The following is an 8,952-nucleotide window of genomic DNA, read 5'->3' on the forward strand; positions in this document are numbered from 1 at the left end:
GTGTTGGACGACTCTAACAAGTCCATTCTATATGGATAATTAACTTATAGCATGTGATAGATCTAGTAATTGTATTATAAGTTTGTTTTTATCGTTTGGAAAAAGTTGTAACATGATGTGGGTGGCATGTGGCTTTGGCAGAGTGTTCAATTTTAATTTGCAAGTGAGATGTACAAATGAGAAAGTCAAAATTCACAATTAGCATAAATTATTTGCATATTAAAATTCAACTTAGTCTTCCAAATTACCACCAAGTAATTACCAAAAAAATAAAATGTCCATCAAGTTAGTTCCTAAGTTAAATATTCTTAACAAATGAATTAAATTAATAACAAATTGTTTTTGAAGAAGTATAGTGACAATTTTTTAGAGGACTAAGTTTTTCCCAATATTGTCTTTGGACCAAATTAATTATCAACTCTATAAAAAATTCTACCCATCTTGAAATTATATCAGTAATTACTTTACTAACATTAATATTAATTGATTGTGTATCACATGTTGATACTTGTAATGCATGGTTAACTTTTCTTAATAGGGTCACCTATGAATTGTGTATTAAAAAGTTTCTTCAAAAGTTCAGTTTACTTTATAATATTATGGATATTTTGGACCCGAACTGTTAAAATGATAGTAGACATGGATAAGAGAGATTCTTGATGAACAAGAAGGAATGATAAAATGTTATTGAATTGAATTGATTTCCAAAGTTACATTGAATCATCTATATAAAGGGAAGAAAACACTAACTACCCTAAACAAATTAACTAACCGACTAACAAAAACTCAACTATTTTAACATTCTCTCGCAAGCTGGAATGTATCAAGCATTCCAAGCTTGAAAAAATTGTGTTGAGTATGATGATATTATCTAATACCTCCTCTTGCTGGTGAGCGAATCTTCGTCTCCTAGTCTTGAAATCTGAACGTGAAGCAATACTGACGCTTAACCATCATTTGGCAGAAGCAATTTCCTCTGATGACTAACCATCTATTTTACAGAAGCAAACCAATCATAACGGGTGAAAGAGAGAAAAGAGATGGACCTTAATCTTGATCCTTATATGTTGCTTCAATGAGAAAAAATTACACACTATAATGTTGTGTGTTTAATGAGAGAGAGAAAGGTAAAGAAACTAGAGTAATAAAAAAATGAGAAATAATTGGGGGAATAGATGAAAGAATGTGTAGATTCTTAATCTGATGATTGGTCACTGTGCATGGTTGGACACACACTGTTGCATGGTATTCTTGTTTCTTGATGTTGTTCTTGGTCTTCCCTATCTTCTTCAAGTTGTTGGACTTCTTGAAACACCCAGAACTTCATAATATTTGGTGTTCTTCCTTGGTCCATGCCTAAACATGAATGACACACCCTGGAATAGGAAGAAAATTATTCTTTCACTTAAACAACAACCCCAAAATGCAACACATCATACGTGTGAACCATTGAATCAAACTTTATGCTGGAAATGATGTAATCCTCATTCCTTGTGTTGTTGTTTAATTATACAATGTATTGAATAGTTTCTTCAACATGATTTTCATCAACAAAAGGTTGAGGAGGAGAGGAATGAAGTGGACGAACTATCAAGAATCTTAAGAAGAGGAAGTTTACATGTTTGAACCCCTGTGGTCGTAAGTCTCATGACTCTAAAGGACCTAATGATTTCCATCTTGGTGCAAGAATGTTCTATAATCCACATGAGATCTCATTGAGAAAGATGATGAATCTGTACCTTCCAGACTTTAGGAATAATCCCAACAGCCATACCATAAACTTCAATCAAAACACAATGCTTATGAAGAATGGATTTTGCTCATACGCAAAGAAAGTACAAGAAGAAAGGTTGATGGACAAATAGCGTGGAAGAAATAATTGCATTGCTCCGTACCATGTTAAAATGATAGTAGACATGGATAAGAGAGATTCTTGATGAACAAGAAGGAATGAGAAAATGTTATTGAATCGAATTGATTTCCAAAGTTACATTGAATCATCTATATAAAGGGAAGAAAACACTAACTACCCTAACCAAATTAACTAACCGACTAACAAAAACTAAACTATTTTAACAAGAACATAATTGTTTTTAGTCGAGTATACTTGTAGAAAGGAAAAAAATTTACTACCTTTGACCCTTAAAAATAGTAAAAATTATTGATACTAATTATTTGGGTAGATGAGAGTACACCAACACCACTCAAATGATCATATCATCGTGTGTTACATAAAATAAATGATAATATTTACAGCACAATTGTCATCTTACTTGTCATCTGATTGTGATGTGTCATATATATTTAATCCATACATTATTTCATATATATATTTACTTAAAAATACATTAGGATTATTTTATGGAATTTTAGAAATTTAAAAAACTTCAATTACATGTGTTATGGCATCAACTCTGAAATAAAAAAAACATAAATCAATTGCCTCCTTGTACGCAATTGTTGCCTTCACGTATCATCACTTGCCAACTGCTTTATAGCATAGTATGAAAACCTGTTCCTCCTGGCGGGTTCAACTAGTGAATTTGGTTCCAATATCTGTATGATACAACAATTATATTAATCATGTAATTATATTGGTTAAAATTGGTCAAAATTGATAAAAAAATCATGCATACAAGCCGATTTTCATTTAAAATTATTTTTGAATGAAAATGACTTATTTTTTATCAAATATTGGTATGAAAAATAAAAATATGACTACTACATTTATTTAACAAATCTAAAATATAATTTGTCATCGAGTAACACAATTTTATTTTAACAAATTGTATAAATAAATGTGTTATTTTTTATTTATTAACTTTTTCAATATTGATATTAGTGTAATATATATATATATATAACTTCACAAATATAAAATTTATTTAGTAAACCACCTGTTAAATTATTATATCACCATACTAATATTTTAACCGATTTGATAACTAATAGTATATTAATAACATTGGTTTCTAATTAATCCCAAATTCCGTAGATTGATTGTAGTATTATTTTGGAATAGAAAATATATTTATGTTTATTTTTTATGTTTTTCCAAGTTTTTAATATCTTAGAAATTCAACACACATTTATATTTTATTTTTCAGTTATATCATAATTTACTACTTCTCTTTTCAACTTATATCCGGACATGCTAGTGTTATTTAATGTAATTTACAATGTAGATTTAAATAGGATTATTATAGTCAAAGTATAACAAATTTCATATCATTTAATATTTTTAGACTATGCGTATAGCCTTACACGTCAAAAGAAATGAAACACCGGAATAACTTTAATATAACTAGCATGATGCAAGAACTATTGTGCATGTCAAGCACAATTTTAATTTTTTGGGATTTAGTGTACAATCTTTCCATGATATAAATTCTTACAAAAGAATTACATCCTAAAAAAAACAATTTTTATTTTGATTGTGTTTCGGCACATCTTATTATATTAGTATAAAATTAGGAATGAATCTAATCATTAAACATTTTTATTAACAATTTTAATGTTTAAAGTAATCAATTTGAATGTATTAATATTCTCAATATTTGTAATAATATTTTATAAACTTCTTTCACATGTCATGTCCAATTCTTCATTTGGCCAATCATTTTCAAAATAACATAATAATAACATAATAATAACATTCTCAATGTAAAACTAAATGGCTATGTTCCTTAATAAAGAATTAATTCAAAATGCTTAAGAATTCTTTTTTTGCTATAGATTAGATTTGCTTACTATAGCTTATTTAAAGAGTTTTAGATGAGAGGAGGGTGAGCTAAGGTAAAATTGGAATATAACTTTCATCAGTTCGATCAACGGTCTAACCAGTCCAAATGAGGAGTTCGATCGCTTTGAACTGGGAAAATTTCGGTCTACCTATACTAAATCGGCTAAACTGCAATAACCGAAGAAGTAAACTAGAAAATTGACTTAAAATTTCAAAAAATTTGAATATTACTCTAATGTTTTGTTTTATTCTTGTCCAAAATAAGATGAAGATAAACTACTTTAATATAATTATATATTTTTATATAGTTATTAATTATATATGATATCTTCTAGTCCAACCATATGGTTTAATTGGTTAAACATAATAGATGATTTATTGATCTCTTCTTATTTGATGTCAGCTCAAATTTCATAACACTAACTTCAATTACTACTAGCAGTATACCCCTGTGTTTGCATGGGTCACTACATTTTTTGAAATTAACTCTCTAAGCATAATTGTTGATATATCCTTCAAAATTCAATGTTCTTCATTGTTCATCTCACAAAATTTAAAATATACAATATCATAGTATGGAAGAACATGATTTTATAATCTGGAAGACCAAAAATTATAAATGAGTTTATAAATTGATGAGTTAATATATTAAATGTTTGGCCCTCATTAGCATCTCACATATCAATATAATCTCAATTGTTGTATTCTTTTTTGTCACTTATAGTTTTATATACAGACGTATATTAGTATGAATTAAAAAATATTTGTATCAACTTAATAACTGGTTGAATAGAATTATAAATATTTTTAACTCGAATAAGACTAAAAATATATTCATTTATTTGATCAACAATTTATTAGTTGATGTAAGTATTGACCCTCTTTGTAAAAACTCTTAATTTTTTTAGTGATCTTGTAGATTTGGATAAGTATTTTGAACTGTAGCGTCAATTGGGTTATCAAAATTAACAATTGTATAAGTCATTAGGTATAGAATGATGTAGTTATGAGAATTGTAAAGAAAAATTAAATAATATAACTCTAACTAATTCAGAGCGATGTAATTATATTTTTTGTGTGAGTAAATATGTACAATGATCAGTAGTTTGTTATAATATTTTTAAATTGTATCATTGTCTTGATTACAAGTCAACAAAGTACATGTCTTCATCCATATAAATTTTACACAATATGTTTAATTGATCTACAAGGAATAATGACACATAAAAATGCTTATTCCCTATACATATTTTCTAAAAAATATAGATTAAGAGGATGGACAAAGATATATGATGAGAGAAATCAGTGTTTTTTATTTTAATATAATATTTTAATTTAATAATAGTACTATGAGTTGTTTACGCTTTTTATGCAAATAATATGACTAACTAATATTAAACTAAAAAACTCTAGATTATCATAATTAATTCCTCCAATTACCTAATTTTAAGAACGAGAGCATTTATAACTATCTATTTTCTACTAATTAGTATTAAAAATGGTTATTTTTATGAAATAAAATTATTGTCTATCACTTTTTAAGTTAGACATAATATTAACAGGTTTTCTTATTAATTGTAATATCATAGCCCATTCTATTAAAAAATAAGATTAGATTTATATTATTTAAGTTTAAAAATAATAATTAGATGATACTAATCGAGAATGTCTTAAGATATATTTAAATAATTAGTATTAAAAATAATTATTTTTATGAAATAAATCAATAGATTTCCTTATTAATTGTAATATCACAGCTCATTTTATTAATAATAAGATTGGATTCCATCTAATTAAATTTCAAAAAAAATAATTAAATAGTATTAATTAAGAATATTTTAAGATCTATTTAAATGCATAATTACTACATATTTCATTTAACATTTTAAAATTTTAAAATGATTTAATGATATTAATTGAGAATGTTTTAAGATCTATTTAAATGTGTAATTACTACATATTTCATTTAGTGTATTAAAATATTTTTTCGAAGTTTCATAACAACTTTAAAACTTAATTTTAAAGTAGATACAAATCAACTTTAATAATAAAAAATGGGAAAAGTTCACAAAACCTCTCTTAAACTTTATGTCATTTGCAAATAAATATTATAAACTATTTTTTCTTCCTAATTACTCCTTAAAATTTAACTATTGGTAAAATTGGTCCATATATACATATAATTTTAAAATAACCATATTTGTTTTTTAAAAGGAAAGCTTGAAAATTATGTTAGTATCACTCCTATTCATATCCTTTTTCTATAACCAACCACTACATTAATAATTAGTACTCTCTTAAAAGGCAGTAACTACTAATAGTACACCATTGTTGCAAAGTTGGAGGAAAATGTGGTTGGCATAAAATCAAAGTCTTGGATTTGGATTAAAGGATAGGATATGAGGATGAAATATTTTGGTACAAATAGACTTCGGAACCATTTTTGTGCATGTTACATCGTTGTTTTAAAAGTAGTTTATGTGTTCTTACAATTTTGGTACTTTAGTGGGGTGGGTCTTTATATAATCAAGGGTATTCCAATTTCATTGTTAGTAATTTAAAATTATATGTATTTAGGAACTAATTTTACTATTAATTAAAGTTTAAGGAGTAATTATGAAGAAAAAATAGTTTATGATGTCTACTTGCAAAACCCATAAAGTTTAAGAGGGTTTTGTAAACCTTTCCCAAAAAATAGCAAACCAAGAATCAAGGCCCTACTAGATTCACAAGATGACCACAAGGTCCAGGGTTTGATTTTTGAGAGCGACGTTTGTTGGGAGGGACAGTCACGAATCCCAAAAGGAGTTAGTTCCTTACCCAAAAGGTGAACGAATATCCTTGGTAGTACAAAAAAAAAACTCAGCAAGTCAAGGATGCATTGCAGTGAAATCTTAATTTGGAGAAGTTGCTTAACACCTTGAAAAGTAAAAATCTGAATTTTTAAGTTGATTGACAAACAAATGGACAAATCAATAATTGAAAAGAGGAACACAACTTCCACCATACTTTTTGTCTAATTTGTTTGTTGTAAAATATAATAAAGTAAATGGACAAAGATATATGGTGAGAGATTAGTGTTGTTTATTTTAATATAATATATTAATTTAATCACAACATTCTGAGCCGTTGTTTACATCTTTATGCAAATAACACAATTGATTAATATTGCACTAAAAAATTTGGGATCATCGTAATTAATGCACTCAAGTCCTTAATTCTAGGAACGAAAGCATATTTTTTTGGTTTCCCATATGTATCCTCAGACTGGAGGCAATTCTGTCCGAGCTAGGAACATCCACACGTACGTGGGGCTAACTCTCCCAGCGGACATTTTTTCCATCCACAAAACTTGAACTCAAAACATTGCTTAAGGGAATCAAGCATGTATCACTTGTTCCAACGGTCGTTGGTGAAACGGAAGCAAGACTGGACTCCCACTACTAAAGTTTTAAAAAAATTAAATGTGAAAATTTTAATATATATTTAAATAATTAGTATTGAAAATTATTATTTTATGAAATAAATTTATTCTCTCTCATTTTTTAAGTCGGATAGAATATTAACATATTTCCATATTACATGTAATATAATAGCTCATTCTATTAATAATATAATTGAATTTCTATTATTTAAGTTTGATAAAATGATTAAATGATATTAGAGTTTAAAATCTATGCACCTTCAGTGTCAAGTTTTTTACACTGTCAACATATCACCCACCTTTGATCTTTGATTTGTATTAGTTTTGTTTATAGCAATGATGGTTAACATATGAATGATGAATGATTTACTCATAGTGTAAAAAACACTTACAATGTTAGTATATACATATTAAATTCATGATATTAATTGAGAACATTTTTTAAGATACCTTTAAATGCGTATTTACTACATATTTCATTCAGCGTTTTAAAATTAAAAAATGATTAAATGATATTAATTGAGAATATTTTAAGATATACATAAATGTGTAATTACTATTATTCCATTTATTGTTTTAAATTTTAAAAATTAATTAAATGATATTAATTGAGAACGTTCTAAGATCTATTTAAATATGCAATTACTACCTATTGCATTTAACGTTTTAAGATATATTTTTTTGTTGGTGCAGCGGAAGCGATCGTTGCGCAGCATTGGCCACAAACAATCAAGTAAAGGAAATACGAGTAAATAGAAGAGAAGAAACAAGGGATTTTGTTAACGGGGTTCAGCCAATTGTGCCTATGTCCTCGGGAGCGCTGAGCGGCTACCAAGATATTATTAGAGAATAAGGATTACAAACCCTAGCACGCCTATGGGCACACCTGCCCATGAGGTGTTTCTATTTGGTGCTTATATATGGTGCACATTATAACAAGGGACTTGAGTCAAATATATAACATTGATATTATACTCTATTCTAATTCTAGGCAATGTGGGACTTCATATAATAACATATTTCAAACATCCCCAACAATCTCCACCTTGATTGAAATAGACGAATATCTCACTCCTTAGGAAATCTACACAAGAATCTCCACCTTAGCGAATATATGACTCCACCTTGTTCAATGTCTAATTCTCTTTAATTGCTCCCCGACAACATAGACCTTATGAGTATCTTTGACGATGTTACCAAGAGCCCAACTCTCCAAACTTGTAGTGCAGCTTCCCGTACCGCCATAAAATGGAACACGCCACCTAGCCACCTATTGCTAGGAAGTCTTTCGATATATTGGAACTTCTACACAAAAGTTCACCAACAATCGTCCTCTTCAATACTTAGTCAAATTGAACCTTGGAGCTTCCTTGGAAAGCCTCAACCGCTACCACCATTGTCTACTCCGACAATCCTAGTTCAAAAGAACTATCATACTCCACCATAAGGAGTATACCCACAGCACACACCATGCGTCAATGCTAACTGACTGATGTCTGTGTCACATTCTTGCATCCAAGCCAATGCCCATGTCACACCCTACATCAAAGTCAGCCATCGCCCTTGTTCTTTTGTGGATCTGCTAATAATTAATATCTTTCACTATGACGTCTCACACACGCCATTATGATAATCTCTTTCTCATCCCCAATGAGAACATTCTCTCAACATCTAGAGAGATATTGTCAGCATCTAACTCAACACATGAGTCTTTATCTCCATCTTGATCCTAACCCAATACATGAACTTATGGGGTTCTGGATCAACACATATATCGCCCACACTA

This window comes from Lupinus angustifolius, chromosome LG06 (genome assembly GCF_001865875.1).
Source record: "Lupinus angustifolius cultivar Tanjil chromosome LG06, LupAngTanjil_v1.0, whole genome shotgun sequence".
Taxonomy (NCBI): domain Eukaryota; kingdom Viridiplantae; phylum Streptophyta; class Magnoliopsida; order Fabales; family Fabaceae; genus Lupinus; species Lupinus angustifolius.